General features: G+C 42.1%; 1 protein-coding gene across 2 annotated transcripts in view; it reads left to right on the top strand.

The window, feature by feature from the left end:
- The first annotated feature begins 9,607 nt into the window (after nt 1-9,607).
- The window catches only part of LOC139700906 (carbohydrate sulfotransferase 11-like), a 61,602-nt gene continuing 53,194 nt past the window's right edge, over nt 9,608-18,015 (top strand). For both annotated transcript variants that reach the window (XM_071599360.1, XM_071599359.1), the window contains exon 1: nt 9,608-10,470. The gene's annotated coding sequence lies outside the window, so the exon portion shown is untranslated. The remainder of the gene's footprint in view (nt 10,471-18,015) is intronic.

Here is an 18,015-nt window from a genome sequence, read left to right as displayed (position 1 = left end):
GATGCCGCTCCAAAACCTTTTTACTTCTCCATATTTGGATAAACAATATTTGTTTCTGTTCCGTGATTCAATACTTTTACTTTGTGATAGTGGTTGTGATCTATTTCTTAATTTTCGCAGCAGTTGAACCAGCTGTTCAACGAATTTTTGCAATGCCGGTATTTTTTACACGCCACACCGGAGTCCCTCAGTTGCTGAGTATCATTATTTATTTTTCCCTTCCATCATTAATTCATGGAAAAAATTTTGATTTGTTGTTTTCCCCGGAGCCTTCTTCAACGGTGTTTTCACAGTGACCCTATCGCTCAAAATGGCTGTCCATCTGGGGTCAGTCACCTGATTGAAATATAGACTCTGTGGACTACTTTTCATTCCGTCCTCACCCTTCGATCTGCAATGCGTACGTGATCCCATCAGAAGCAGTCGTAATTGCTACAGCTGTGGGTAACTGGAACACGCAAGCCCTTCCGCCACGCCAACCGGTACTGTCCTACATAGGGTGGGATTTTCTTCCTTTTAGTAACTTCAAATAGTCACTTTAATGCGACTTCAGGGTCATTGTCTTCGTTACAGAATTGCTCAGTTAAATCGGACTGCGTGTTTGGCTGGTATGTTTTCAGATGCCTGAGATCTTATTAGTTTGGCTTTTTAAAATGTATTTTTGTATTTTTTTAGTACCCTGTAAGGAACCGCTTTGGTGTGCGGCAGGGGGTGAATGGGCACCAGACTAATTTTTATCCGAATATATTCCTACCACGGTCGGACAATGTTATCCCTCTGATTGCATTAATCGTTTGTTGGAGAAAATGACACATTATATTCATCTGTTCTACACATAATCTCTCTGATTTTATTCACATGATCTCCCCTACCGTAGTGCGATTGGGGTAATATTTCTCTTTGGCCTTTTTATGTATGCATTAATGTAAACTAATTACCCAGATTTTAAATCATCCGAATAGTTTAAAAATTTAAACATTTCAATAGGTTATCGAAAATGTTTCTTTTCACATTTTCCCAAATCTGTTTGGCTTTTGAAAATTTTTTACCACAGGTTTTTTTTAGAGTCCGAGATGAAACTTTAATGTTTAACTTTGGGCATCAGGTAAACAATTCTCTCCGTCACGTTTCTCGCAATTGTAGGTGAATAAAATTGTCAATTTCAATCGCACCCAAAGAGCATCGAATAAAAAAGATGTTGTTCTTTTGTCACGGAAAGTAGTGTGCACGTCACTCATTCCAGCTACGGTTTTTCGTGCTCCCGACTCCAAGGCAGACTGGCACTCGACGCGGAAAGACTATTTGTGCTTCCTCTCCATCGGAGGGAGGAAACAAGAAAGGAAGAAAGACGCCGTGACACGTCAATACCAACTTTCAGGGCGACCGAGTTTGAGAGAAGTAATCTCGCGGAGTACACACACATATACACACAGTCACAGTTACACACACGTACACGAGTGTGCATTACCTCGTGTTTGCATTCATTCGCTTGCCCATCTTCGTCTGTTCCGCTCGAGAAAGCGTGAAGGGATTCCCGGGGCAACCATTATGCTCCGTGTTTGCGTGCGCAGGTACGTAACAAACTCTAATCACCCCTCATCTCTCGCATCACCCGCTCTGGCACGCGTTTGATTGCGGAAAGCGACTCCGACGATCATTTATTCCCCGACCTTGCCATAGAACTCCCTCTCTCTCCACGACGCACACTCAAGCGAACGCACACGGGCACAACACTTATTATGCAATCCCTTCGACGAGAGACGAGAAATGCGAAACGAGGAACGGAAACGCGTCAGGAGGTCGTGATGGCGACGGGAAAAATGACAACGCGATGAGCGTAAGGGGGGGGGGACAAGGAGGAGGGTGGGGCAGAGGATAGTTCGCGAGCATTTCCAGCTAGTACATTTAAAGCGTTAAGGAGGAAAATAAAGGATACTATGAACACAATTTCATCAACATCTTCATAATACCCACATTTTTGTACACACACACGCATACTCACACAATTATATATATATATATATATATATATATATATATATATATATATCCCTCCTCGGACGACAACCTTGACGTGGTGGAAGGGCTTGTGCGTTCCGATGACCCCTAGAGCTGTGCTGGCGGGAGTCATAATTATTGCTCCTGGTGGGGTCACCCATGCCAGATAGGTCGAAGGTTAGGAGCCAGACGAAAGGTAGTCCACGCAGCGTCTGTTCCTCAGTGAGGCGGCTGCACTGGCGTCTGACCCCAGTGGGGCGGCCAGTAAGTGATGGTGTCACGTTAAAAACACTATTGAGGAAGGCAACGGGAAACCCCCTCAATTATCATTCCCAAAATAAATATGATGGTCACTAAAGAGAATTTAAGTCCTGGCAAATACGGGGCTCGGCCAAATCGGCCGTGTGTCGTGCCCGGCAGCGGGGGAGGCAAGGCTTCCGCGGTCGTCATCCCACGAAACCCTTGCAAGGGAAAACCAGCAGCAGCAGGAAAGAAGACGCAGGAGAAGAGGACCAAATTAGTTAGAATAGAAACGTGGAATATTAGGACAATGATGAGGACAGGAAAATTAGAGAAATTTAAGTGAGAGATGAAAAGGAGAAGTATAGACATTTTACGTCAATGAGAGGTGAGATGGAAGGTAGCGGAGATTACTGGAGTCATAATTATAGAATAACATACAGCTATAGGGAAGAGAGTCAACGAGGGGTTGCCATAGTAATCAATAAAGAGGAAGGAAGAAGCTTAGTCAATATAGAACAAGCAACGGATAGATTATTAACAGTAGAGATAAAAACAGAACCGATGAACTTGGTTATTATTCAAGTATACATGCCACCGAGTAACCATACGGAGGAAGAGGTCGATAGGATATACGATCAGTTAAAGGACATAATCGCGTGTATTACTGCAGGGAAACATTTGATAGTGATGGGGTATGGAATGTGACGGTAGGCGAAGGAAGATATAGTGATGAGGTGGGGGAATATGGTTTAGGCACGAGGAATGACCGCGGGGAGAAAGCAGTTGATTTCTACAGGAGACAGGGGTTAGTCATCAGCAACACGTGGTTTAGACACCACAAAAGGCGTAGGTATACATGGGAAATCCCAGGTGACTCAGAAAAATATCAGCTAGGTTATATCCTGGTTAGAAACAGGTTAGGAACAGTGTAATAAATTCGCACAGCTTCCCGGGAGCGGATGCGGACTCTGACCACAATTTAGTTGTTATGAAATGTAGCGTACGTTTCAAAAAATAAGGCAGGGGCAGCGAGTAAGAAAATGGAATGAAGAACCATCAAATGGATTGATAAGGAAGGATTACAAGCAGGCTGTAGAGAAAATCATGCAGAATGGTAAAGATCTGAGTACTATCGAAGAAAAATGGGAATGTGTCAAGAAAGGGTTATCGAAAGCCGCAAAAGACACTATTGGAACCGTTAACGCTAAAAGCATTAGGGAACCATGGATTACGGATGAGATGATTACAAAGATGGGTGAGAGGAGAAAATGGAAGAATGTAAATACAGATATAGGCAAAATGAAGTACAAAGAATTAAACGATAAATTGAAGCGAGCAGCAAATAGGGCAAGGGAAGCAAGGTGGAAGACATTGTGTGACGGTATAGAAAGTTTGCCGAGTAAGGTTAAAATTGGTGCGCTATGCAGCAAGGATAAATCATTATCGGGAAGTAAGAAGGGAATATCTACGCTAGCAGTTAGAAATGAGCCGGGTAAGATAATATTTTACACGGAAAGACACCCAAGATATTCAAGAAAGAAGGAAGGAATATACAGAAGTACTGTATGGCAAAGAACTTAGTCCAACAAAGTTAGGCATAGAAAAGGAACATGACGTAGAGGAAGATAGCTTAGGTCCAGGCATACTCTAGGATGAGATAGAAAGGGCATTAAGGGAGATGATACTAAATGAGGCCTGGGGGGGGGGGGGCAAAGAGTTAAACAATAAATTCAGGCGGGCAACAAATAAAGCAAAAGAAGCATGGTGGAAGACGCGGTGCGAGGATATGGAAAGTTTGCAAAGGAAAGGTGAAATTCGTGCGCTGTACAGCAAAGTTAAATATTTATCGGGAAGTAAGAAAAGGAAGATTTATGCTAATAGTTACAGATAAGGCGGGTAAGATAATGGTTGACACAGGAAAGATCCAAGAGAGATGGAAGGAATATATAGAAGAACTGTATAGTAAAGAACTTCGCCAACCAACTAGACATTGAAAAAGAATTTGGCGTATAGTAAAATAGCTTATGCCCAGGCATACTAGACGATGAGATAGAAAGGGCATTGAGGGAGATGAAACTTAATAAGGCCGTGGGGTGGATAACGTTCCCGCGGAAATATTGAAATGTTTAAGAAAATGTGGGAGGAAGTGGCTATATGGGCTGATTCGTAGTATCTGTGAGGAAGGATATTGGCCAGAAACTTTGTTATATCAGTTTTATTTCCTATTCCGAAAAAGGTAAAGGCTACATCATATGAGGACTACAGGACAATAAGTTTGATATCCTACGCAGCTAAAGTTGTTCTCAGGATCATAAACAAAAGGATAGAGAGTAGGGCAAATGATTACTTAGGGTATGATCTGTTTGAGTTTAGGAAGGTGAGAGGAATATATAATACAACCGGGAAGTGTTTGCCTGTTTCGTAGATTTCGAAAAAGCGTTTGATAAAGAAAAACTCATGGGAAACGTTTTGGAAAAAAGAGTCCGGGGGTATTGTTAGGAAGAGGTGTAAGGCAGGGTTGCCCATTATCACCGTTGCTGTTCAACCTGTATGCAGAGGAAATGATTAAAGAGGCATGGGAAGAACTGGAGGTAGGAATGAAAGTGGGCGGTGAATTCGTAAAATCAGTTATGTTTGCTGATGACCAAGCTTTAGTTTGTCAGCCAGCCAAGGGGTTGCAAGCATTGCTGAGTGAATTGGAAATTCAGTGCGACAGGTATGGGATGAAAATCAATATGAATAAAACAAAGGTTATGCGATTTTCTAGAAAGAAAAAGGCTAAGCTAAACATTAAAATAGGAGGGTAAGAACTAGGGCAGGTAGAACAGTTTACGTATCTCGGAAGTGCTTTGGGCCAACACGGTCAAAGTAGTAGGGACGTGAGGATAAGAATAACGCTAGGCAAAGAGGCTTTCACAAGGAGGAGGGAGTTCATTAGAGGGACGTTGAGTAAGGATGTTAAGAAAAGATTCGTGACAACTCTGATACGGAGCGTTGCTATGTACGACGCGGAAACGTGGTCATTGAAGCAGGAGGATTGACCTAGACTGGAGGCTTTTGAAATGTGGGTGTTGGAGAAGAATGGAGAAGGTAAAATGGACCTAGAAGAAAACAAATGGGGATGTACTTAGTATGGTGGGCGAAGAGAGGGGTTAGTTGGGAGAAATCCTATGGTGGCAGGAAAAGTGGATGAAGGGTGTATTGACCAGCAGTGGGATGCTGAAGATTGTAATTGAGGGGAGAATATTAGGCAAACGAGGAAAGTGCAAGAAAAGGATGTAAAGTTGGTTCCTGGATTTTGTATTTTTTTAGGAATTAAAAAATATTTATTTGGTAGTTTTTTCCATCCAAAAACCTATCCTAACCGGTAGATCACCTTAAAATAATAATCATTAGTATATATACATATATTATGGTCAGTGGTCCAACGCTCTACCCTAGGGTTACCGCGACCCACATTATGTTTTATATATTTTTGTATATAATTATATAATTGTATATATTTATAACCATAAAACCATAAACACAGTAATCAACCCGAAGGTTGGTTTAGTAGGCGATGGTAGAGTTCACCCAGTAATAAGCCCGATGGCATGTGAAATTCACACATCAGGGTAAGGGGGGCCAGTTCCTTTCCCTGTCCCGGTTATGGTTTCCCAGGAAGATTTGGTACCCGAAAAATCATATAGCTTGGGTTGAGCTGCAGGTGCCCAGAGTGCCTTGCTGGGGAATGGAACCCGGGACCCTCCGGTTAGCAGTCCAATGCTCTACCCCCTGGACTACCGTGACCCCTATGTACTTATAAGTGCATATATATGTGTACATATAGTGGGTCGCGGTGGTCCAGGGGGTAGAGCGTTAGACTACTGACCGTAGGGGCCTTGAGTTCGATTCCTGGGACTACAAAACACTCTGGGCACCTGCAGCTCCACCCAAGCAATGTGATTTTTCCGGTTATAGATCTTTCTGGGAAACTATAAACGGCGCAGGGAAAGGAACTCCCCTTTCCCTTCCCTTATGTGTAAATACCATACGCCGTCGGTTTTAGTACTACCGTCTCTACCATCACTTACCAACCCGATCTTTAGGGTTATAACTGTTTTTATGGCTATAGTATTTTCTGTAAATAGCCTATGTTCTTATGTCATTTGATAATATATATATTTTCTATTGTGTTAGTTAAAAAGGTTGTTGCATAAATGTATGGTGGTCTGAAAAGTTTCTGACCTCAGAAAATTTTAGGATTTCGACAAATAAGGTAAGCTGCCTATGCCAATCCTCACCTGCGCAATTGCTGCAATGTCTGGCATGATCTATAATGGTTCGAGGAAAAAACGGCATTTTAAATCTCTCCGTTCTACAATAAATCTCCCTAATTATTCTACACACATGACCTGATCTACCTTAGTAAATAGGGGCCTAGTAATATGTCTCTAACATCCTAAATTAAGTAGCCCGCCTCAAATTCACCAAGCGAATTGAACTTGAATTTAAGCCCATGGTGAACTAGGTACTCTCATCATAATTCTTCCAATAGTGTCGTGACACTGCTACCCGACCTCGGAGAGCATGTGCTGTGGACCGGAGGACGTTCTCCTAGTCAAACATTTCTCGCTAGATTCCTTCTTTTAACGCAAACCCACTCTCCGGTGCGTGCGTAGTACTAACTGTCATTCGCGTGGGGTAGAAGTAAACCCCGGCGGAATACGCGTCATTTAGGAGGCATTTCCTTTTTCGCGGTGGCCCCTGAGCGATCGGGTGGAGCTCCTTTTCGCCCTAATCTCGCTACGTACATACCACCACCGCCGCCGCTTTGCTTCAGTCTGGTGAAAGGGAGGAAGAAGCCCTTCGCCGTCATTAGTGTTCTACTCTCCCCGAGTTAGGCCAAGGGATTACGCTGTTTGGGAAGAGAGAGAACCTTCCAGGAAAATAGCACAACGCTCTCGGAATTTTTTCCACGAGGAATTTCGGTGCGGATGCCTCAAATGACCCAGTGGCGAACCCAGCCGTCAAGCACCCGAGTTACCGCACACATTGCCGTAGTAACGATGACCGTTTTGTCGAATCAATTCAATTAAATTCAACTTCGTGGAAATCCGTCCTAGTCGAATTGAAGTGATTGCACTCTATCCATTAAACCCAATCTCTGTATCAATTTATTTATTTATAACAAATCAATAGTCTCGCAACACAAACAAGCCTCGCAATTGCTCAAATTCATGCCCGGGATCAAATCCGTGGCTCATGAACCACCGCTTAAGAACACTCAATTTTTTTTAATATCCGCTTTTTACAAATGTCTCGCTAATGCTTTCAACGCGAGGGGATTCTTACCCCTACTTTAGATTTCGGCGTCCATTTTGTGTGTAGTTTTGCCCTTCTGACTACATCACTCTGGAAACAAAGTGAGCGCGTGTTTATTTATGTAGTTATCGTAAGCAAACTCCATTCGTTAAGACGCTGTAAACGCTGTAGCATCATTTTTCTACGCGGATCAGATGTGAGTCGTGTTACCCTGTCACCCAAAAGCCACTACCCGCTTGGTAACGCATAGAAGCCGCCGTGCAGAGAGGTCCAGCTGTGAAAGCCATTCTGATAACGGATGCTGCGTAATTGTTTGGCGTGTCAGTCCCCAGCAGTCATAATTGACTTATGTAAATAGTGAAAAAAAGTGAAATGAGGGGAACAGAGCAAGAAATGCTTTAAGTATTAGGGAACAAATATTGTTGCCGTTCACGTAAATTTAATAGTTTTTACGAATATAATTTCGAAATTGGTTCCTAGAATTGTTGTTTTACGACGCTTTTAATAAATTGTTAAATAATAAAACTATTTTTTGCAGAAAATATTTTGAAAATAAATCCAGAAAGATAGTGCATGCCTGATAATGGTTGGTGTGGAACATGCACAATTTGAGAACTGTGCATTTCCGAAGCCTGATCACTAAGGCAAGATGAAGATGATAGATTAAGAGGATGACGGTATTCGATCGAGGAGAATTGCGGAAAATGAAAATTAGCTGGATAGAGAGTTAGACCTTCGTCGAAGTTTTTTATACGGTGAAGAGGAAAAAATGTTCGACGAAATTCTAAGAGAGAAAATTAATATTATACGGGCGATATTGGCAGGTAAAAGGATGGTAAAATCATTGCAATAACTTATTATTTCCACATTTACTGATAAGAGAAGATCTTTCTTTTTCGTTGTTTACAACATCATCAGGTCTAAGACAATGAAACCTAGGTAATCTAATAATGGAAATGTAGACGCGACTTAGATATCTTATGGACTAAAAACTCGCGATGCCTCGCAGTTGAACGGATTTTCACTTTATAAACGAATTTCACAAAATTTATTTGTGTCAAAATCATGCTTTAATTGCACTTAGAGTACTTAAAAAAATCATGTATTTTAAATTTGTGAAATTTATGTGAAATTCATTGAATTTCCCTGCTCTTAAATTAGTTCGTGCTTAAGGGATAAACGTTTTTGAAAAAAAATTATCAAAAGACGTAAATGTCGCCTCAAAGCATTTATATTAAGTTTTTGAACTCCGCAAGACAGTAAAACGAAAATCTTTCCTCAATCAATTTCAGTCCGGGTGCTCTAATAAACGCTTGATTTTCTTTTCAAGTTCCTGGCGCTGCGACCACTTTCCACAGCGTCTCCGAGCTCTTTGTTGATGCTGTCGTCGCCGAATTTTAAAATGTCAAATAAAAGTACGATGCACGAATTTTTTTTAAATCTTTTGATGTCAATTGAAACTAATACATAGTAAGAACCATTCACAAGGGCTAAAACCGCTCAGCGCTAACATTATTCAAAAAACGAAATTCAACACCTCTCGAAGACCGCGGTCATTCGATTCTATCGGGATTAATATCGATTGTGGACGGGATTCCATATTTGGTGGAAAGATCGATTCGGGAGGTAGATGGCCCGATGCGATATCCGTGAGTCGATACTCTGACCCGAAACTCAAACGACACTGGTTCAGGTTCACGCACGCACACACGAGCATAATCTTCGGACGCCCCCCCCCCCCAACCACCCTCCCCTCCTCTCGCCATCCCCCCCTTCCCAAACACTCTCCCTCCCTCCTCCCACATAGTTACGTAACACATCGCCCCAGAGGAAGGCCATGGAGCATGCGCATTCCCCCCTCTTCCCCTTCCGCCCTCCGTTCTCCCTCCCTCCTCTTCCCTTTATCCCTCTCGGGGGAATGGAGAGGGAGAGGAGGGTACCTTTCGCCGCTGACACGGCCGGGAGGGATGGGAGGTGTCGGGAGCGGAGGGGTTAGTCGAAAGAGAAGGAGGGGTGGGGGAAAGGACCCTTGCGCCTCCTCCCGAGAGTCCCTCTGTAGTCCCAAGTGTGGTCGTCGTTGGGCAGGCCAACAGGAATCCGGCGGAGTTCCAGTCGTCCGTGTGCGCCATCTTCTCGTGGTGGGGCCTTCCCCCGCCTCCCGATGCCTTCTCGCCGGCTTAGCTCCTCCACTCGCGGGGGCCTCCGAGGGTCGCGCGCGGGCGGGATCGACGCGACCGTGGGCCGAGGAAGACTGGCGTGGCGGCGGTGGGCGTGAGTGATGGTCGCGAGCGAGTCGGCGCGGGAGCAGCACTCACTCCCGAGGGGCGAAGTCAGCGACGCGAGGATGAGCTAACCCAGGAGCGTGGTTAATTCGCGCCCCTTCGTCGTCTTTTGCCTCTCTTCGTCATTCACGCATCCTTAACGCACCTCGCGGTCACAATCTTCTTCCCGTTCGGTCGCCACCTCTCTCGTTCGCTTTTACTCTCCCGAAGCCCGGTTAAGCGACCGATTTCACGCGGACGGTCAAAGCGAGTTTGCTCGCCTTCGAAGCGGCGGAATCCCTCAACTTCTACGTCGAGGTGGTGGCGGGCGGAGAGAGGAAGGTCGCCCCTGGAAGGTTTTTCCTCTTCTAAGACACCTCCCGCTGGAGGCGACGACGTGGCCGTGGGCCAAGCGGCCCATTTGTTTTGGGGTGCGGTGGAATGCCGGTGGAAGGCGCCCGGAACTTCGGTTGACTTCCACCCATCCAGTCGGCGGAAGAAGCCCACGGGTGGAGATCTCATCCACCCTTCCGGACACCTACCTAAGCCACGGCGATAAACCCTCTTCGCCTCTCTCGACTTCGGAAGAGGTGCTGATTTGCAGCCGAGTGAGAAACGGGAAGTCTCCCGGTCTCCTTCCGCTGCGTTGATAAGGACTTGGGAGGTGAGTCACGTTTGTTTTGTTTCGTTCGTATGCCCATAAGCTGTAAAGACATCCTCGTCCTTCGTCGGAAAGATTAAAAAAAAGGAAAAAAGATTCCGCGGGCGAGTGAATGGCTGCTCTTTTCGCTTCCCTCGCTAGGAGCGTCGCACTCACCGGGAGTCGCGCCGTACGGCGAGGCGGATATCTGGCAGGGGTCAATATTTGACGACGGCAAGCACTCCTCGAATTAAGGGGTTTCTTTTTTTCAAGTACGCGAGATGGTGCACAGACTGCGTAATTATGCTGGATGATTTGTTTTCATTGGCGGCATCCTTTGCACGGTCAGTAAGATTGCATAGACGTCTCGGACGAAGGTTGAGGAAGGTCATGGAAGTAAATGATATTTAGATTTAGCGGTATTTCCACTGGAGTGCCCTTTTAAAAATTATCCAGTTCTTGAATCGTAATGAAATATGTGCTAACTTGTTTCCTAATCAACTCAAACCTCTTTTGCGTTACTCTATGTCAGTAATTCGATTGCGTTAAACTAATCGCGTTACCATTCGTGACAAAGTTTGATATTCTATCGGCTAGTGGGTATATTTACGTTTACTATCAGTAGTTATGAACCTGAATATTGTTTTTTCCCATTTTTTTTAAATTCATTACCGTATATTATTGTTATTCATATCCATCATATCTCATCCATTGTTTTCTCTTTTTAATGCTAACATCATGCAGATTATTATGAAGTGTATTTAATGTACTGATTACTAATAGACTCGAGCATAAATATGTTCGCAAAAGGATTTTATAGTTTGGTAATTATTTTCAAAAAGTAACGTGAAACTATCGTCCTTAAATAATCGCGTCCATTTTTAAATGAAAAGGGCTGCACTAGATAATCGGATAAAAGTTATCAAAATCTTGTTGTGCATATATTGTCATCGGGCGATGTAGTTGGTATGTTAGAGGGTCGTTGGGCAATTAGGACGAGGGAGTTGAATAGAGGAAGTGGGATTGTGGAAACTATATCCCTGCCTTATTAGGCCAAGGAGTCCAATCGGTAACGCAGATCAATGACCCTGCCCATGTGTGCCAAAGGGGAAATGCCTTTTGCTGCTTTATTTGCTGCGATGTGTAAGTACCGATGACAAATATTTTTGGTGATAGCAACACCATAATTAATGCCTTGACACCAAGCATGATGGTCATCCTGATTAATTGCCAAAAGGGAGATACGTTAATATTTTCAGTAATTTTTGTTTGCAAAAAGATTAACGTCTAAATGTGTGCGAATGAATGTCTCTCGCGCGATGACCGTAGGGTCTAATATTTGCGTTTGAATTAGCAGGTGACAGTCAAGAGACATTTCGCAAAATTTGCGCCATCGTGAGAATAATTCTCTCAGCAAAAGCTTAATGGTGCCGAGGTAATTTTCACTGGGTGAGGGAAATATCGGTCGCCAAACTTTCCAAGTGAAAAATGTTGAGTCTTTTTTCGAACTTATTAAATGGACAATTAAATGGCAAAAATTCATGCAAATCAAAGGAATGAGTTTCACCCATTTCATTTTTTTGACTCAAGCAATGAGACTTTTAAATAGTTTGCTGAACATTTCTCGAGACGTTTGACCACTTTCTGGAAGTATTGCGATTTGGCGGAATAAAGCGATCATTTTCGATATTATTGTTTACATTAAAATGATTCAATGCTTTCTATTCTCAGCTTTCAAATTGGCATCAACACAGAGATCATGCGCAGAGGAAAACATGGATTATGCCAATTACATTTGAACACTTCAGGTGTCATTCATCCTTCCAGCTAATGCTTCCGTTTCTTAACTTTGGAGTTAAATCAGAAATTGCACTTCGGGTAAAAAAAATGTTCATGCTAATTTGTAGAACGAACTTAATGTAATTACTTCAGACATTGGTTTTAATTATATAAGCCTCATGTTTGGCATATTATTACAAGAAGGCATTATGGTTACCGATGGGTATAGTGGCATATGAAACGCGAAAATGGATACTTTCATTCGCAACTCTACTGTTGGGAATTTCTCTCGTAACTAATGACCTCAGATGACTCATTACAAGGTCGCTGGAATTGTAGAAGAATTTTAAAATAAGTCCGAACTCGATGAACTTTATCAAATTGTGATGGGGAAAGTGTTCGTAAAATAATAATTAATTCTGCGGCCGTATCCAAAAAAAGGGCGCATAATTTTCTGATAGATAATGAAAATTCCAGCGAAAATGAAGAAACAGTTGCAATTGTAAAATCGTGTCACAAAATTGCATTTTAAGCTCAACGTATGGTGGCAGATAGGAATAAGGACAAGGGTGTAAACACGGGGGCCTAATGAAGAAGGATGTTAGAAAGGAAATCTACTGGTCGTAAGAGAATTAGCATTGGATGGGTAGGGCTTCAGTCAACCAGTCTTCCAATTGAATGGTGATGGATATACTACGCTGAGGGCATAAGGTAGTTTAGAAGCATTTTAACTTCAAATTCCTGCTTGCTATTTAAAAAAGTATATACTATATATTCTGCGGGAGATGCCGCAACAGTAACTTTTAACGGAGTCATCCGCTAATATGCATATATGTATATATATATATGTATAGTATATATATATAAAATTATATATATATATATATATTTATATATAGATATATAATTATATATATATATATATATATTTATATATAGATATATAATTATATATATATATATATATATATATATATATACGAGGGTCATCCGGAAGTAGTACCCGTTCGTGCCGCATGAAGTGCTGACGACGCGAGTAGCCGCTGGACGAGGTCAGATAGCTTCAGTGGCTTGTCTGCCTTCTCTGAGCCAAGTTGCGTGACGCTAGCATTGCCTGTGTTGTTTCTGTGATTGTTTACAATGTTTAAAAAAATTGAGAACGCCGCCAGTTGTGAAGTGAGGGCAGTGATTAAATTCCTCAATGCAAGAAACGTTCGCCCATGTGATATTCATCGCCAATTAAAGGAGGTGTATGGAGACAATGTAATGGACGAGTCGTCTGTTCGGCGGTGGTGTCGCAACTTCAACATGGGGAGGGGGAACACACACGACGATGAGCGTTCGGAGAGACCGTCTGTCATTACAGACCAACTGGTGAGCTCAGTTGACGAATTCGTGAGGAACGATCGGCGCGTCACAATTGATGACATCTGTGAGCATTTTCCCAATGTTTCTCGAACAATTGTTCATGAAATTGTTAAACACCATCTGCATTATGCAAAAATTTGTGCAAGATGGGTCCCTCGCGTATCTCAATGAGCTGGCGGCGAAGGACTATGCAGCAGGAATACAGAAACTTGTCACACGTTATGACAAATGCCTTAATTTGCTTGGAGATTATGTTGAGAAGTAGTTTAAAGTATCCTCTTTCAAATAAAATTTTTTATGTTTGTTAATATTTACTTTTGTGTCTTTATTTCACGAACGGGTACTACTTTCCGGATGACCCTCGTATATATGGGTCGCGGTAGTCCAGGGGGTAGAGCGTTGGACTACTGACCAGAGGGTCCCAGGTTCGGTTCCCGGGCAAGTCTCTGGGCACCTGCAGCTCCACCCAAGCTATGTGATTTTTGGGTTCCAGATCTTCCTGGTAAACCAAAACCGGCACAAGGAAAGAAACTGTCCCCCCTACCACTGCGTGTCTATTTTCACACGCCGTATAGGGCTTAGTACTGGGTGATCTCTACCATCACCGACTAAACCGACCTTCGGGATGATTACTGTGTTTATATATGTAATATATATATATATATATTACATATATATATATATATATATATATAGTAATATATATATATAGTAATATATATATAGTAATATATATATATATATATATATATATATATATAGTAATATATATATATATATATATAGTATATATATATATATATATATATATATATATATATATATATATATATATATATATATATATATATATATATATATATATATATATATATATATATATATATATATATATATATATATATATTAAAGATCAATTTTCGTCTCAGTAATAACAATTTGATCATGATATCAATTTATCCTTTCCACACCGAATGATATTTGTTGAAAACTGTTCTTTTCTATTCCCTTGTTTCAGCAGCGAACAAATTGATAAAAGTGAGCGAGTCATCACGTAATTTCGAAAGGGACACACTGGATCAACAATCTGCGGCCACTTAGCGCCTTATTCCTTCGAATCGGATGAAACGAGTGGTAGAAAGTAATTGGGTTTGTGAGCGAGGAGATCTTCAACCATACTGGGTTTTTATGTGGAGGCTGTACTCTGTTCGCTCACAAAATTTCCTGGTTATTTAATTTACGTAGTATTGGCGCAGCATTGGGTTGCTGTAACGTTCGATAATGGAATCCCAGTCGGTGGCGACTGCTACCTCCTATTTCCATCAATCCCCTGCATTAGAATCGGAACACACCCGCCCTCCAGTCACCATTAACACCACTTGATTTGAGGCCCGAAGCATTTTTAATTCCCTTCCTTCAATCATGAACTTTTTCAATATTTTCTTGGGGATTATTTAATAATTTGATAAAACAGTATATAATTATTCCGCAATTCAGCTTTTTTACCCTTTTATATTTTTGTGATTTTTTGCACGATTTTCGCATGCATCTCGGTAGGAGAGGAATTAAATCGTTCTTTCGCTGATGACTAAAAGGATCGTAACTTTGGACATGCTCGGACAACCTTATTAATGAGTTATTAGTCTAAGGATGAATCTTTATTTATCCAGATTTGTTGGAGTCGTAATTGTGGACCTGGAATGGAATTTTTCCGTTATAAATTTTGATGGATTTAATTTTTGGTCTCTGTTCCAAACCAGAGATTCCAGTCTTCGCAACTTTCACGGGCACTGTCTCCAATTTCTGAGAATACGGCACAATAGCTCGTTTTCAATTCATAAATCGGATTGAAAACTACTGCCATTTGACAGTCAGCCTTTTCATAATCAGGTAATTTTATATTGCCCATAATTTATTTTAATTTTGCGTTATTACGCATTGTGCGTATGAATATATACGATTTTGTGAGTGTAGATTTGTGACCTAATGCCCCTTCGCCACACGTCTCACGACAGATTGTGGGGTATTGCGTATGTAATATAGATTTTCTAATATGTCATATAGATTTTTTACATAATAATGTAGATTAGTATTGTGCAAGTTTTCTGTTCATTACGTTAATGCCAACGTATCGTTGCCAATGTGATCCTCTCGAGGACACTTTCGTGCTCCTTTCGCCATTTCCTACAACTTCCAGTTCAAAATTATCAAGCAACGACTCACACGATGTCGGACATGAAATCCAACATGACAAGGAAGGAATTTAAGCCTGCGTCTTTACGACCATCCAACAATCGCGTCGCCCCTTGAGTTTGTCGGTTCTCCTGTTCTGTGTTGTAAATAGTTTGGTATAATTTTGAATGCATGTTTTTTTCTCCAGTTTGTTGTGAATCTAAATTTAGTCGCGTGCTCATCTAAGCTGCATACGATGAGATAACCTGGCTGGATACCAACTTGTTTATCATTCTATATGTTTTGAAGTCGATTCCCTCTCGCCCAGTTGCTCCTTATAGAAGGAAAATCACATCTCGTCAAAATTAATCCTTCTCAACCCCCCTTCCCTTCTCAGATATCTGAGAAGAACCCGTTGATTTTTTTGTTTTCCAAAGAAATATTTTTCCTTATGTACGAATCAATGTCCGTTGGCTTCCAATTTCACTCCGAGATCTCCCGTCTTCGTAAGCACACAGGCCACTGCCGTCTTCAGCAGCAGAGCGGGTCACAGAAGAAAGAAGACATTGATTTTACCGCCGCCATGAGTGGTATTTCGAAAGTAACACACACCTACTTGTAGAGGAAATTTTTACTGCTAACTACTTCATGGTCCCTTCATTTATCGGTTTCACGATTACCTCAGTGCCCTAGTCACGTGGCCTGAAACATTTGGCTTTGTCATAACTAGGTTTGGAAAACTTAAACTTCTTTCAGGAAAAACGTATGCTCTTTCGATTCGAGAGTACGAATCATTAATATACAAATAGTATCATATAATTTACTAATGAATACGCTCCCAGACATGTCGCACGTCTCCGAAGGTCTACATTTATATTGCCATAAATTTTACTCGTAATTGCAAAATTTATTGTCTTACACACGGCATGATTGTCGAATTAGCCCTTAAGCCTTTGGAACTAGTAATAATCATAAGTTGAGAAAAGATATGGCAAACATGGTGGTCGAGGGCAATATCAATCGTGTCTGCCATAAAAAGTAGGTTGTCTGTTTTATGAAAATGTGACGTCGTTCATTCCGATATTCGGCACCTTTAAAAGATTATAGAGTGCTGGAAAAAGGTTACTACAACGCGAAGCTCGCTTTCAAGTCCGCGTTTCTACACGCTAAACCAAAGTTTGTTTTGCGGGAAGGCATCTTATAAATCAAAACCAAATGACATGCCAACAGATTTACTATGAAAGTTCTGTCAAGTGTCGGGCCCTTAAATTTTGACGAGCCGTCTCCTCCATCCTTCCCTGTCGCCAGCTCCCTCTGTCTCGTGTGCTTGTTTCCCACCCCCCTGCCTTCTTCGAGTTGCTTGCTTCTACGTTATTTCCCTTCCGGCATCCTTCTTCTTCGTATCAATCCATATAACAGCATACCCATGACTTCTTCTTAGTTGAAAGCCTAACAATTGCTCGCTATTCATTTGATGAGAAACGATATTATGATGTCTGCAAAATTAAAGGGTAATGCAACGCATGAGATTCCCAATTTCAGTATACACCTACCTCAACATAAATACCCTTCGAGCCACCAAAAAGGTGTGTGGCAGGGCGTGCAGCACCAGGAGGAAAGGGTTAGGGGCAGAGGGGTTACGGTTTTTCAAATGGATGGGGGAAGGTGGGGTGAACCTGCAAAAAATATAGAAATATACTCGTATAACCATGCGCAGTCCCTACCTTGTAGGTTAATACTTATTGTGTCGAACTGACTCCTGGGGGATTTCGATTACAAGCATTCTGGTCTCTTATTGTTCTTGGAAAAAATAACATTTTAAACCTGCCTGTCTTGCAGCCTATCTCTCTAATCTTATATTCGTGATCCCTCCGCTTGTAATACAGGGTTCGTCCGGAAAATAAGTGTACTGAGCTCAGGAAAAAGAAATTATTACACTTTTACATATCTTAAGCTAATATTCCTCAAAATAGGACCCTTGTGAGTCGATACACTTGTTCCAGCGGCGTTCCCATTCCTGGAACGCTCCCGCGAAGGCATCATCGGGAACCTCTCGAAGACACGTCGTCACGGCCTCTTTGACGGCGTCCAAAGTCCCGTATCGCGTTCCTTTCAAACTCCTCTTTATCTTCGGGAACAGAAAGAAGTCCGGTGGTGCCAAGTCCGGGCTGTAGGGCGGGTGCGGCAGCGTTGCCACGCCGTGCTTGGCCAAGAAGTCCGACACGACAAGCGCGGTGTGAGACGGCGCAT

This window comes from Hetaerina americana, unplaced genomic scaffold (genome assembly GCF_022747635.1).
Source record: "Hetaerina americana unplaced genomic scaffold, ioHetAmer1.1.p SCAF_11, whole genome shotgun sequence".
Classification (NCBI taxonomy): domain Eukaryota; kingdom Metazoa; phylum Arthropoda; class Insecta; order Odonata; family Calopterygidae; genus Hetaerina; species Hetaerina americana.
The sequence above is the reverse complement of the archived record's forward strand: the minus strand, read 5'-3'. Positions and strand labels throughout refer to the sequence as shown.